Raw genomic sequence first — 14387 nt, 5'->3', positions numbered from 1 at the left:
CAATCTCTTCTTAAATTCAGTCAGGCTCGGTGCAGTGACCACTTCCCTGGGGAGCCTGTTCCAGTGTGCAACCACTCTCTCTGTGAAGAACCCCCTCCTAATGTCAAGCCTAAACTTCCCCTGCCTCAGCTTAACCCCGTTCCCGCGGGTCCTGTCGCTGGTGTTAATGGAGAAAAGGTCTCCTGCCTCTCGACACCCCCTTATGAGGAAGTTGTAGACTCATTTACATTTCTAGCATGTCATTTCAATTTCTGTCGCAGTACCCTGGCACTGGCACATCCAGATAATACAGTTGAAAGACACTATGATGCTGTGCTTCCCTGGCAACAGGAGTTTTCTCCATGCAGCTGAAGTTATGGACTGATGAGAAGTATTCTCCACTCCCTTTCTTCTAATTCTGCACATAACATGAGAGAGGTGTAGCAGCACTTATACATCTGCATAGTGACATAAACCCATGGGAAGAAGAGTGCTGCTGGAGCAACAGATGGTTTACTATGGAGATGCAAACCTGAAAGGTGTGCAGTTCTCTCCTTTTGGGACCTGGTGAGTTGTGTAGCTCTTTAGCCAGAGCTAGGATCAGGCAGGTACAAAATCCGATATTCCAAACAAGTCCATGCTCTGCCATGCAGAGCAAAGTACAATAGTGCCATGAGACTGAAACAAGTTTGTATACTGTACATGTGGCAAAGCAAAGATAGCAAAAGGCAAAGAGGCTGCTATTTGTTGCTCTCCTGAAGTCCTGAGCAGCTGCAAGTGAGCCCTTTGCTGAATAGATCCCTAATAAGGTAAATCGTTTGTTTGTTTTTAGTTAACCTTTTATTTTGATTGAGTAAAGAAAAAATAATCTGATCTCTTGAAGCCAGATTTCCAAATACTTCAGAACAGTTTTTCAGTTCAATTCCAATTTGAGGAAAATGGTTTGGGTCCAGTTCAGAAGCCATGATTGTTCTCATTTCTTTATTTAATAAAACCTTATATATGCTACAATGAAATTCAAAGGGAAAAAATCAGAAATGGGAATTTCCTTTTTAAATAAATTGTAATTTAATCACTGAAATTCAGAGATTTTGAAGAGCTCTTTTCTCTATGTAAATTACTTAAATCTGAATCTGTTACCTGGATTATTCTTTTTTTCCACCTTCAAAGAAGCATTATCAAAACTGATAAAAGGATTATGCCAAGCCAGATGGCTTTTTACTCTTCTTTGCTGCTTGATTTTGTACTGGCTTTTCACCTAATAACTTCCTTTTGGAAATCAACATTGCTTGCATTAGGGTTTCCTGTAGAAATTCACTGTAACATGTTTACTGGGTACAGACCATTCACAAGCAATATTGGGATCATAGTAGCTAAACCAGCTTCCAACATCAGAAAAAGCAGCTGAATATAATTTTATTGAGAGGAGAAAAAAAAAAAAAAAGTCAGATTCGTTCCATTGTTTAAGGAAAATATTTACCATCCTTAACCAGAATAACCAGAAGTATCCTGGGGTATTAAGTAGGTTAGAACTGCACATCAGTCCTAGCTCCCATTCCCTGATGGTGATACTGGAGAAGCAGCTTTTCCTAGAGCTCAGCTAGTGGCTAGGTAATCCTGAGAGGCATGGTTTCATAGCTCCTGCTTATCAGGGCGTTCATAGGGAGCTCGGGTAGGTAACTATCTTACACAGATACAGTGTAGCCAGGAGGAAAACAAAAATGGGATAGTTAAGATATTTCATTACTGCTCTGAAGATCTGGAGTTCTGTCTACTCCACTGTAAAAGAGTCTGTGTGACATTCAATAAGTCATTTAACAGAAAGGCAGTTATTAGTTGTATATTTCTCATTTGCTGGCTGCTCAGTTTGGAGGAATTGATAACTGCAACAGAAATGCATGCATTTTAAATACACAAAGCTGCAAAATACAAAGTGATCTGGGAAGTTTGATTCTGTCACTCTTATATTGGCTATGTAAATATGGAAAATTATTTTGTTTTGTAGTCTGATCTGTAATCACAATATTACTCACAATTAAAAATAATATTGCAAATTTAAATATATTAAATATGCTTCCATTATGTTAATAATCCTTGTAGAAAAGTTCATGAAGAACCCAATAATCCTGTGTTCAGAGCAGGGATTGGATACCATGCAGTAACTGAACCTGCACATCCAAATGGAGCAGAATGTGACTAGCTGTTCATTAATCAAGCACAGCCCATCCTCAGCAGGAACGATGTATGATGACATGGAAAAAAGCACTGTGTAATTATATATCTAAAGAATTACCATAATGATACCCACAGTGGGATTAAATTACTGCTCTGCAGGCTATCCATATTCTAGCATTTCCTAACTTGTGAATGTTTTTGACTTCATGATGACTTTATATTGTGTAATAAAATCTTCTGAGGGAGGAGACAGCACTAGATAATACGATAAACCACTTATATTAAACTCCTGTATATATTTACTTCTTCTGAAGAATGGTCGCTGCATATTTACATTATCAGGAACTTCTAACAAGTTCCGTATTGCCAGGAGGACAGTTTTTTCTTTAGAGACAAGAAAGAGAACAGGTGAAGTAATAAAAATTAAATTTAAACAAGAACAAGGTTAAAGTACCCATTTTACTTTGCTCTGCTGCTGATCACATTGTTCTCCTTTTTACTTTGTCAGTGTTAAGCTTCTGTAGTCCTTATTTTAGTATTAAATTTGTACTGTTATTCAAAAACCTTTTATTGAAAAAAATTTTTTTTTTGAATTGAAAACAGAAATGTTTTGCATGCCACACATACAAATTATGCATTTTGAGAAAGTATTGAGTGTGATTTTTTTCAGAATGGGTTTCCTTTTAATTACTTACATTTACTTTATTTCTGAAAGCAATATTGCTTTGTGATTCATAAAAGAACGAAGAGAAAGTTGAAGTTAAAAGATGAAGAGAAATGGCTGTTTGGTATGGCAGCCTTTTCCATGCAGATTTGTGTTGCAGCATGGTGTTGCTGGACAAAAGTAACAAAGGTAACCAAAGTAACAGGTGTTCTTGCTATTCTTGCATGCATTTTTAGGGAGAAGAACTATTTCTTCTGTAGTTTGAAAGCAGCCTGGTGGCTGTGGGCCTGTCTCGTTTCTCCTTATTTTCTCGTAACAATGTGAGGAAGGAAGGTAAAAGAGCAATATGTTCAGCCTTTTTTTCCTTGCCCTTTCTTGTAAACCAGTCAACCAAACAAAAAAGCCCCCAGCTCAATTCTCGAGGACCCACTTCAGCAGAAAATAGGAAGAGGTTGAAAACTGGCAATGTTTTCTAATTCCTTCTCTCCTATCCAGAAGAATTTGCCTGAAAGTGCACACAACAGAAGGAGGTTGGAATTGAAGCTCACAGAAGATTTATCAGCTGTTTGAGACACTTACAAGGTTTGACAATAAGAAAGCTTTGTTCTGGAGAAGCAAACAGAACCAGTCAGGAAGGGTACGAGTTTGGCCAGAGGGATGAAGCAAATATAAATTGTGTACAAGCTGAGGAGTAAGTCTGTATCACCTCCTGCCACTGTGCTGTTTCAGATTCAGATGTGGTAAGGCCTCCTCATAATGCCAGGGATAAATGTTTTATTTTGGCTGCATTTTATGAGTCTTTAACAGTCTGCTTATGTTCATCATGTAGGAGATACTATAAAATTGTGAAGTGCTCAAGAGTAACTTTCTCTTCATTGTATTCCCCAGGTTTTCTTCCATGCAGTTGCTTTTCTTTTTGTCATTTGGGTATTTTATGAACATCTAGATTGGAAGGAAAGATGTCAGGAGAAATGAGAATTTAAGGAGCCACAACCCAAAGGAAAATACATGGTTTAGGAAGAGAGGGAAAAGGCACTGGATATATCTGTTGGAGAAACAAACCAAAACCCGGTAGGAATAATGGAGGTGGTAAAAAGACTGTTTTGATGTCATCCAAAGCTCTATTCTTTTATTGCATATAAGTGAAAGATTTTTGTATTATTTGGGGGAAATTTTGGTCTTCATAGCAATGTAGCTCTCTCTGTTTATCTCACCATTGATTTTCATTATTTCTACAGTGTAAAATGTTTCGGTTGATGATTTTGCTATTTCTACAATGGCATTGTGTCACTTCAAATGTGACACTCAGAGATTCCTGTTTGTCTTCCCTGACTTCAGAATCAAAGCTGTTCTCTAAATCGCACATTTGCTGTTGGACATATACTAGTTGTACATTGAAAAAATATATTTCTACCTGCATTGGTAAGGAATTAAGGAGCTGATCAGAGAATAGGTGAGGGGTGGAGCTGATTCCCTTCATGTGTTTGAACTTTTATTATTTCTAGATTATGAGTAATAGTAACTCATGGTTCCCTAATACACTCTGGGGGAAAGTAAAATCAGTCCATCTAGCCTTTGATAAATACTACCTGGAATAGAAAATGAACTATGAAAACCATGAGTTCGATGAGTTCTGAAAGCGCTTTCTTCTTTCTGTATGTACAACTCAAATCACCGTCAGTACTAAAACATATTGAAGGAGTGTGTCTATCCTATTGAAAAAATGGACAGATGCCCAAAGAAGCAGAAGTGAGAGGTACTGTTTCAAATAATCAAGAGTGGAGAAATGATTTTCCCTATCTGTCAAAGAACTGAGGCTGATTCTGTCAATGTGTGGGTGCATGCATGCATTTATATAGAGAGCTTTTATGTATAAATTATGAAATGTCAATCTATGAAAATTGCTCACAAATGCTTCTTAAATGAAAATGGAATTCAGCGTTTCTTGGTAGAAGACAGTCCTTGTACACTAGACATGAAAAAACGTTAAACAAACCCAGCAAGTCTTGTTACTTTGTTTTGTGCATCTCAGCTTAGCACCATGTGATACTGTAATGTATTCCTCATTGAAGCCATTTGGCAATTCAACAGCTATGTGATAGGTGTCCACCAGAAAAACAACACCTAAGAACTAACTGTGAGCAGAAAATTGGCTGCCCTTACGTTGGTTTCTCAGAGGCTCCAGGGGATAACTACTAGCGTGGACTGCAGATGGGTATTTTGCGATGGAGCCTAGGAGTTACAGGGGAGGGATGGGCTTTTATTCTTGTTGATGTATCAGCTGTTGATTCATAACTACTCACAGCAGCTCATAAAGACTTAAAAGAATGAATTAATGTGAGTAAGAAAGGGACCTTTGAACACTTGAGTGCTCTTTTTTTACCTACTTTGGAGACAGTCTTGTGTGAGTTTAGTTTGGTTCTATTTCCAGTGTCTTTAAAAAGTGCTTTGATTCCTACTGAGCATTTTTCATAATGCCATTCTAAACAAAGTTAGTATTCAGATGACTCTCTCATGCACGAACAAAGTAGTTGAAATGGCTTGTAAATATATTAGCAGGGCAAATATGTATTAATTTGCTGCCTTGGGTTATAAACCTTCTTTTAAAAGAAGATAATATTTGCGTAGAACGAATTGCTTTATTGAATTATAACTTATAAAGCAGCATTACAGGCTGTCAATAAATGACATCATGTTTCTGTAAGGGTTCTATTTGAAGAGTCACTGCAATCACAGGAAAAGCAGCTACTTAGAGTAGAAGATCTGGAAACTTTATCAAATCTGCATTAATTTATTTATTTGTTACCCAAAGTAAAGTCTGGAATCAAAACGCCTTTTTCCTTCCAATACCATTTTGTTTCAGTAACTCAACCTACTGTAAAATGTATAGTAACTTGACCTATAGTAAAGCTAGGTGTAAAGTCTAAGAAATATTCCTGCAGTTATTAATTGGCTTCTGTTCTCTTCTACACAAAAATATATTTAGGCACTAAAAAGGCAAGCACAAACAAAACCTATTTGCCCACCCTCTATTAAACAAGAGCAAGTAGAATTCAGCATTTCCTTTTAGTCCAGACTTTTCAGACTAATTTAGCTTTTTCTCAATTGCTAGTTTATATTAGCTTCAGAAATTTAAACTTTTATACCCAGATGCATACATGATAGAAATAAAAAGACCAGAGGTTGCAGATACTATTTTGGCCAAAATTCATGTTGGTTTAGAAGTATAAACATACAATTATATTTCTTTAGTGTATAGATCTCTTCAGAAAATTCAGGTCTACAATGGTTAAGAGAGCAAATTGATCTTCCTAGGATACAGTAGTAGAGTTCATGATCTCATTCTAGCTATTCCAAATCACTTACACTTATTTAACAGGGAATCAGAAAAACAAACATTCCTGATGTATTTTCAGATCTGTAGAGAGATGTTAACATTTGATTTCACAGGTTCTATGGAATATATATATTAGATAAACAGGCCAACATTCTGACTTTTCCACATATGGCACTTCTGACAGTACTGCAATGCTGTAGGGTTTGCAGATGGAGCATTATACATTTGCTAGCTAGGAAATAACCTTTAAAGGAACACTCCAGTGTAACATAGTGTGCTCTGATTTTAAGAAATTTCTACTTGAGTTCTCAGTAGGTAGTAACTTTCAGTATTATATGTTTGACTATTGAGATTAATTTCCTCTAATTAATATATGGGTACAGCAGTCCTCTGACATTCAAATCCTACATAGGGGGATGTATCTGGGTTGAGTTGTTTGATTAGCAACAAATTCAGTGTGTGTGTGTTTTGTTTGTTTGCTTAATATTCCTTTATTTGGCTTCATTTTGCCATGGAATAATGGAAGAAGCTGAAAATTTATTAAGATGTCCACAGAAACATTTTAGAAAAGTAAAATTTCCTAAAAACTGTCTTGAAGAGTTGGTTGTTTTTTTTTTAAGGTATCTTCTGATAAATAGGAAAAACATATTTAAGTAGGGTATTCATAACATATTCAAGCTACTTTGAAATACACGCTTAGTAAATGGGCCTATTTTTCATACCCCAACCTGTGACTTCCAGAATTCTTTCATCAAGAGTTTTGTTTACTGAGATATTGTTCACAATGTGCTGGAGCTTTGCCCTTCATTGAATGTACCTCAGCCTTCAACTTAATAGCTTGTGCTTCTCTTTAATGACAAAGGACAACCTGAGAAAAACAAAGGAAAGAATGCTACTGTGAATATATTAATGTAAATTTATTTTTATGTAACGTTTTACATTCTCATTTAACTTGTTATCAGGAGATTACAAATAATGTATTTAGCAACCTTATACCCGAGATACGCCTCATGGCTTATTCCATAAAGACATACAGGAAGCTAACCTTGAATATATGCAGCTATTCAAAATTTAGCATAAGCGTAAATAAATTGTCCTTGGACAACGTATTTGATTCAAAAAATATGAAGATACAAGTTATTTACTGACTCAGGCTTTCATTTTGTTTTCCCTTCCAATATGTAAAACCTTTGATGGCAAGAGACTAGAAATAAGTCCTGCTCCTTGAAACTTATGGTTAGTTTCATGTATCTATTGAGAAAGCAGTACAGCTATTTATCTGCATGAAAACAGCCATACAGTTTTAATAAGAGCTTAGTATTATAGACCATAATAAAACATTGTCATCTCAATTTTATTAGTGATGAAATCACTGATAAAATAAACAGGGTCAAGGGGAAAAGGTAAGGGATAAAGGATTATCTTCCTTTCTCATGAACAAAAGAAATGAGGTCCAGGATCTACAAAAGCTGTGTCCTACCATTTAAGTAGAATTTGGAAATGTTCTGTTGAAAATGCAGAATTCCTATATCAGGAAGAAACCAGGCAGAATCTCACTGTTAATGATGATCCTTAGGTTCTGATCACCTTTATCCTGTGTAATTGTATATTTTAATCTCAAATTTAAATCATTTTAAAATGTTTATTCTTAAACTATATGAATCAGAGGTGCTGACAAATACTGAAAGAGAATGTAGATAATTTCAGCGATTATATTTGTTTCAGGTATTCCTCTTCTTCTCTGTCCATATTTCCTTTCCTGATAATATGAAGTGGCTTAGGGAAGCAAGGTGGCTTTTTCTTCCCTGAGGATGACTGTCAGCTTTATATCCTGCCCTCAGTTTTGAAAATAGGGTGATGCCATCTGGGCTTCTTCATGCAGAGAACAAATCACTGGCAGTAAAAAGAATGAGGTTCATCTCTCTTGCAGGGGACAGAAATTTAAAGGTCTATAACAGTCTATTGTATGACTTGAGGAGTACACGTTAAAGAGTTTTATCTGTTTTCCAAAACACTCAGATCCCATCTTGCTTTTACTTTTTGCTCTCGCATCTTTTGTTTCAGCATCAGGTAGAAAACACAGTGTAGTGCCTCTTTGCTTGGAGTTTCTTAATAGAAGAACTCCTCTCTCTTTTCCCCTTCCACTCCCCTCTGCTTTATTGTGCAAAGATAAAGAAGATGCAGTAGGTGGACAGGTGGACACATCTGAAGCTGCATTCAACTGGAGACTTCATTCAAATGGGAACTGAAGCACAAACTTAAAAAAAATGACGATAACTAACCAACTGGAACAAGTTACGGTATTGAGTGATGTGTTTTAAATCAATGTATTTGTTTTGGAAGAAGACCTGGATGCTCATAAAGTATATGAATAAAAATATCAAATATCTTAATTTTAGGATATGCCTTTAGGATATCTTGCTAGAGTCAAATTTGCTACAGATGTTGAAAATTGTCTTCCCCCACACTGGAAACTTACACATTCTAATTGTGAGCTTGAGAAAATGCATAGCAAAAAATGATAGAAAGAAATCAAAAACTCAGCCCCAACATTAGTTTTATACTAATTTCTTTTCTTCTTCTCTCTTGTGTTCTTCTTACAGTACTTTACTCAGAGATGCATTTTATTTGAGATATAACAGACTGTCATGAAAAATTGATTTCACAAGTCTTTTTAAAATCTCCAATAAGACTTAGGTGGGCATCCAGCAATAATGAACTTTGATGTCACCTTGATGTCTCTGAACAATCAGGGGCTGCACATCCACTTCCAGTCTGTATCCAAAGTGGTGTACTGGCCAGGCACATTTAAGACCCAACAGTTTGTGAAGTGATGTGCTTGAAGAAGGTCCCATGCAAGGGTGGCCAGCGAGTGGGAGATAGTACTCCCCCTCCAGCCACTGCAGATACTGTGAATCCTTGGTAAATGAAGTTTTAAAGTGATCCTACTGAGTAGGCATAACAGCAGATGCTTTCCTGCTCTTTTCAGAATAAATATTTAATTAACAAAGTTAAAATTACATAATTGTGTAGCAAGATAGGATTATATGTGTTTAGTACTTTACAGCTGGCCCCTGTAAATGCTTGCTGGGGTTTGCTGTTCCTAATAAACACTACAAGTAGTTCCCCATGATTTTGTTACTTGTAAATTACACTTTACTGTTAATAGATATGCTTTCTTGAATAACTGTTCATTTCAAAGAAAGATGGAAGAAAGCATGCATATTTAAATCCAGAACTTTCACTTTTCTCTGACTCATTGCTCACTGAATAAATATTCTCTGCAATGCTTTAATAACATTTTAGTTATTCTACTATATATTTCCATGGTCATGATAGAATTGCATCAGATTAGCTCACACGGCTCCTGTGTAATGTGAAGTTTCTACAAGATACTGAACTTTTTAACTGCATCACTTCAGAAAATAGCAGAGGATCATATAAATGGCATCTCTTAGGAAACTGTAATTAGTAAGTTGTTGAATTACATTCAGTCATGTTAAGTATCATATACATTTTCTTATGCTGATAGACTTTTTAAAATGTACAGAGTGGAGGAAGAAGGCAACTTGTTTTCTACTCACATTTTTTTCTTCTTATTAAAAGCAAGTTCAAAGAAGCAGAAAATGTTCTTTTAAAGGTATCATGTAAATAGAGAACTCATCTGTTAAATCTAAAACGCCCTTATTATTGTGGCAGCTCTATAGCCTGGATACATACATATGTCATATCACATGACAGGGCATTGTTCGCTGTACAACCTTCTGGGTTCAGACATATGCCATTTCATATAACCAAACACACAGAGTTAGTTCAAACAATGCCTTCTGACAATAGGTATGTATTCAGGGAGATAGCTATTAACACAGTCAACAAATGCTTGTTATGTTTGTGCCTGCTGTATATAAGGAGAGAACGTTTTGCCCATGAAATATACATAGCTCTTTTGAAATATGTCAAATTTTTACCTCTGGTTGTTAGGGTTGCACTGGGATATGTTTTGCCTTTAGAGAAGTAGTAACTTGCCAGCTTGGACTGCTGGGTGGTGGGGAGTGGGTGAGAGAGGAAATTTTTGGTGCTCTCTCTTTTGTACTGAATAAGAAGAAATCTATTGTTTGGGGATGTATTGCATAAGATACCTGTGAATCTTGTGCAGCTCTTTGTTTCTTAATTTAGTCACAAAGAGATCCTCCTTACTTTGTCTCTTCTTGAAGGGATATTATGTATTTAAAAGTTTTGGAACATAAACTAAATATTTTATCTTTTTTTTTTTTTTTTCCCAAATATTGAATTTATAAGTTCTTCTGATGTTTCAAAGCAATGTTTTGACCATCCATAGTGTCCCCCAAAATAAAGAGAACAAAATGAAGTTGAAAAAAGGTTGATTTTCCTATGTTGATGCAGTGCTATTGTGAACTTCCATACAGAGATGTGTAAATTGTTTTTTCTGTCTAAAATCTTTGGTAACATAGAGTTAAGATAAATCAGACATACTGAAGGGGATCCCAAGCCTGAAAAAATAATGCACTTTAAATACACATTTCTATTCTTCCTCGTAGTATTTAAGACTATGAGTTTTAAGCTGAAGTTTAATTGCTCTCATTCCCCTTTTGCAGTTGATACCATTTTATCTACAAGTAAATGCAACATTTTTGATGTAAACTTAGTCACATAATTGGTTACTTTATTTGTTTGTATAACTTTTAAACAACAGTAGCAGAAAAGAAATGTTCTGAACATCTCTAGAATATGAAAGAAGAGTAGGAATCTGTGGTACGTAGCATCCCAAATTACTTTCAATTCACTCAAGTTCATCTTTCTTTTCTTCTGAGAATGTATTTTCGGCATTTAGAAGAGTGTTTTTCATGAAAATAGACATTAAGAAACATGGAAACATGGTGCTACAGTTTTTTGAGTGCTACAGTTCTGTTGAGATATATAAATACCTTGAGCTCTTTATGCAGGGTTTTTTATGGGTGCAACTCCATTAACAGTAATTACAATTACAATTGCATAATTAGGAAGAAGGGAGCGATTCAGTTTAAACAGCTATGGGAGATTCAGCTATCCTACAAAAGCCCTCATGAGTAAATAGACTCTCTGAAATCAATGTGACCAATTATGGGTTAGCTTACTAATCAAAATGAGAAAACCTTAACCGTGAGGGTGTCTGTAGCAGCACAGAACAGGGGTAGCCAAACCAGCTCTAAATGGACCAGAGACCAAGAACACTACAGCTGCATCACCGAACTGGGGGCACATTCATGTAAACTATGCTTTCTGCTACTGTGACTCGCCTAATCCTGGTGTCCAGGATAGCTTATTTGCCTTGGATAACTGTGTTACGTCCATTTGGTTCTGTCTGCAGTCAGTAACATTAGGTCAGTTGCATCTGGTAGGACTGGGATTTTCCTGACAGGACTGGGATTTCTAGCTCTCAGGTCATAATTTCAGAAGAGGCTTAGAGCAGCATACAAAAGTAGCTTTTATATCATGCTGTAAGCACATTCTCAAATGTTATGGCTGTCTATCTACTGTGAATACGTCAAGAAAAGATTACTTGGCAAAATCAAATGCCTGTGTTCATCTCCATGAAAATTTTACTTTTGAAAAATTATTATTTTAAAAATGATTTTGAGGCATGTATTTTATTCTTTGTTGATCTTCATGCAAGTTTTTATTTATAGGCATAAATGAGTTGATAAATATTGAATTATACCTAATTCTAAAAATCTAAAATCCCAGTCCTTTTACACCATTCAGCAACATTAATTGAAAAAAAAAAAAAAAAAAAAAGCAAGCAAATGGGAACTGAAATGAAAAAAAATAGTCCAAATTTTTCTCGCTACCTTGCTACCTGCATGCCCCAAGTCAGTGTTTAAGATGTAGGCTGGGAGACAGTTAGTTGAAAAGTTCTGGACAGCTGGATCTTTGTTGAGTCCAGTCATGACTAACTGCTGAGAATGTCTTAATCTGAGTGGGTGACTGATCTATTTGAGCTAGTGTAGCTAAAACTGATACAGAAGCAGAATAAAATAAACAGTGTGGTCAGTGAGACTGTATTATATGGGGCATTGCACTACAAGTCTGCAGGCAATAGAAAAATAAAATTTGATTAAAGACTATTCCATATTCCATCCTAAGTCAAATATGAAATTAATTTTTGTATTATTAGCCTAAAAATGATAAACTCAATGAAAATTCAGTTTATTTTTAATACTAATATTCATTTGCCATTTATGAACCTTTAACTGGTTTTCAAACAACTGAGTTATACAGGAAGACAAAAGGTTAAATTTGCTCTCTCTCGAATTTACTTATACAAGCAAGGATAGTTTAAATTAAAGGCTATATTTATTTTTATATTTTTTTGGTTCCAACAGTCTTTTTACTTGACTTGTATTCTGATGAAGCAATGTTTCAGGTATACAGATACTGATTACTAAATAATAAAATCTTAATGAACACAATGATATATAGTGGGAAAAAAAACCAAAAACAACACAACACTAACTTTGCATGTATATTGAGAAAGTGGTAATGAATTCAAAATTAATAGTTTCACAAATTCTTTTTCATGATGAAATGATTAAACACAATACAATATTAAACATGATATTTTTATATTTGTTTTAAGATTATGTGCTCACAGAGGTTTATAATTACAGGAGCTCTACCATTCATGGGAGTTTATGAGGCACAGTACACACAATTTTTTTTATCTAAGTGCAACACATAGATTTTAATTAGTTAATATAGCTATTTAATCCAAGTGCTTTTCAGAGCTTTCTCAGTAAGAAAATTAAGCATTGGAAAGAACTGTCATTCTTTATATAAGTTAGGATAGCAATTCTCCTGTTGACATAACTTCATTGGAATTCCCTTATCATCATAGAGCTCAATGTCTTCATTCATAACTGTAACTTGACAAGATAACAAAGATAAATCCCTCCCTGTTTATTAATTACAAATGTATCTAAATTGTTCTCTCCTTTTTTTTTTTTTTTTTTTTTTTCCAGTAACTTTGTTATTTGTCTTTTCCTTTTGGATATGTAATTCCTTTATTGAATATGACTTCTCTTTTCATGCAGGAAATCAGTTTTTCAGGCCATTTAAAATACAGCCTCAAAACACAAATTTTGTAAAGATTTTATCTTACACATGCACTGTCAAAAGGATGAATGTGGTAACTCTGACTGTTTTCCATAGTCTTCATATCTGGTACTCAGGTTTTGAGGAAATGAAGGGAATATATTCTGAGTAACAACAGATGAACTGATGATTGCAACTGACATAAAAGTTTGGTTTTCTTCTATTGTTATACAAAGGTTCAACTCATGTAATAGGGACATCGCTTTAGGATATAATTTGTAGAAAACTATGTAAGATAAACATTAATAAAAAAGATGGAGAAGGATATTAAATACAGAGATAACAAAATATGTAGGTAGGCATTCAGTATTTTGACATAAAAAAATTGCATGGAAAATATTATAGAATCATAGAATATCCCAAGTTGGAATGGACCCATAAGGATTATCAAGTCCAACTCCTGGCACCATACAGGTCTACCCAGAAATTCAGCCCATGTGACTAAGTGCACAGTCCACATGCTTCTTACACTCTGACAGGCTAGGTGCAGTGACTACTTCCCTGGGGAGCCTGTTCCAGTGTGCAGCCACCCTCCCGGTGAAGAACTTCTTCCTGATGTCTAGCATAAACCTCCCCTGCCTCAGCTTGACACCATTCCTGCGGGTCCTATCACTGGTGATTAAGGAAAATATGTCGGAGCCTGCCCCTCCACTCTCCCTTGTGAGGAAGCTGTAGACTGCAATGAGGAGACTCCCCCTCAGCCTCCTCTTTTCCAGGCTGAACAGGCCCAGTGCCCTCAGCTGCTCCTCATACGTCTTCCCCTCTAGGCTCTTCACCATCTTTGTATCCCTCCTCTGGACACTCTCCAACAGTTTCATGTCCTTCTGGTACTGTGGTGCCCAGAACTGCACACAGTACTTGAGGTGAGGCCGCACCAGTGCAGAGTGGACAATCACTTCCCTTGACCAACTAGCGATGCTGTGCTTGATGCAATCCAGGATACGGTTGGCCCTCCTGGCTGCCAGGGCACACAGCTGGCTCATATTTAAGTTGCTGTCAACCACACCTCCCAGATCCTTCTCTGCGGGGCTGCTCTCCAGCACCTCATTGCCCAGTCTGTATGTATAGCCAGGGTTGCCC

This window comes from Anas platyrhynchos, chromosome 2 (genome assembly GCF_047663525.1).
Source record: "Anas platyrhynchos isolate ZD024472 breed Pekin duck chromosome 2, IASCAAS_PekinDuck_T2T, whole genome shotgun sequence".
Lineage (NCBI taxonomy): Eukaryota > Metazoa > Chordata > Aves > Anseriformes > Anatidae > Anas > Anas platyrhynchos.
This window is presented reverse-complemented; position numbering follows the sequence as displayed.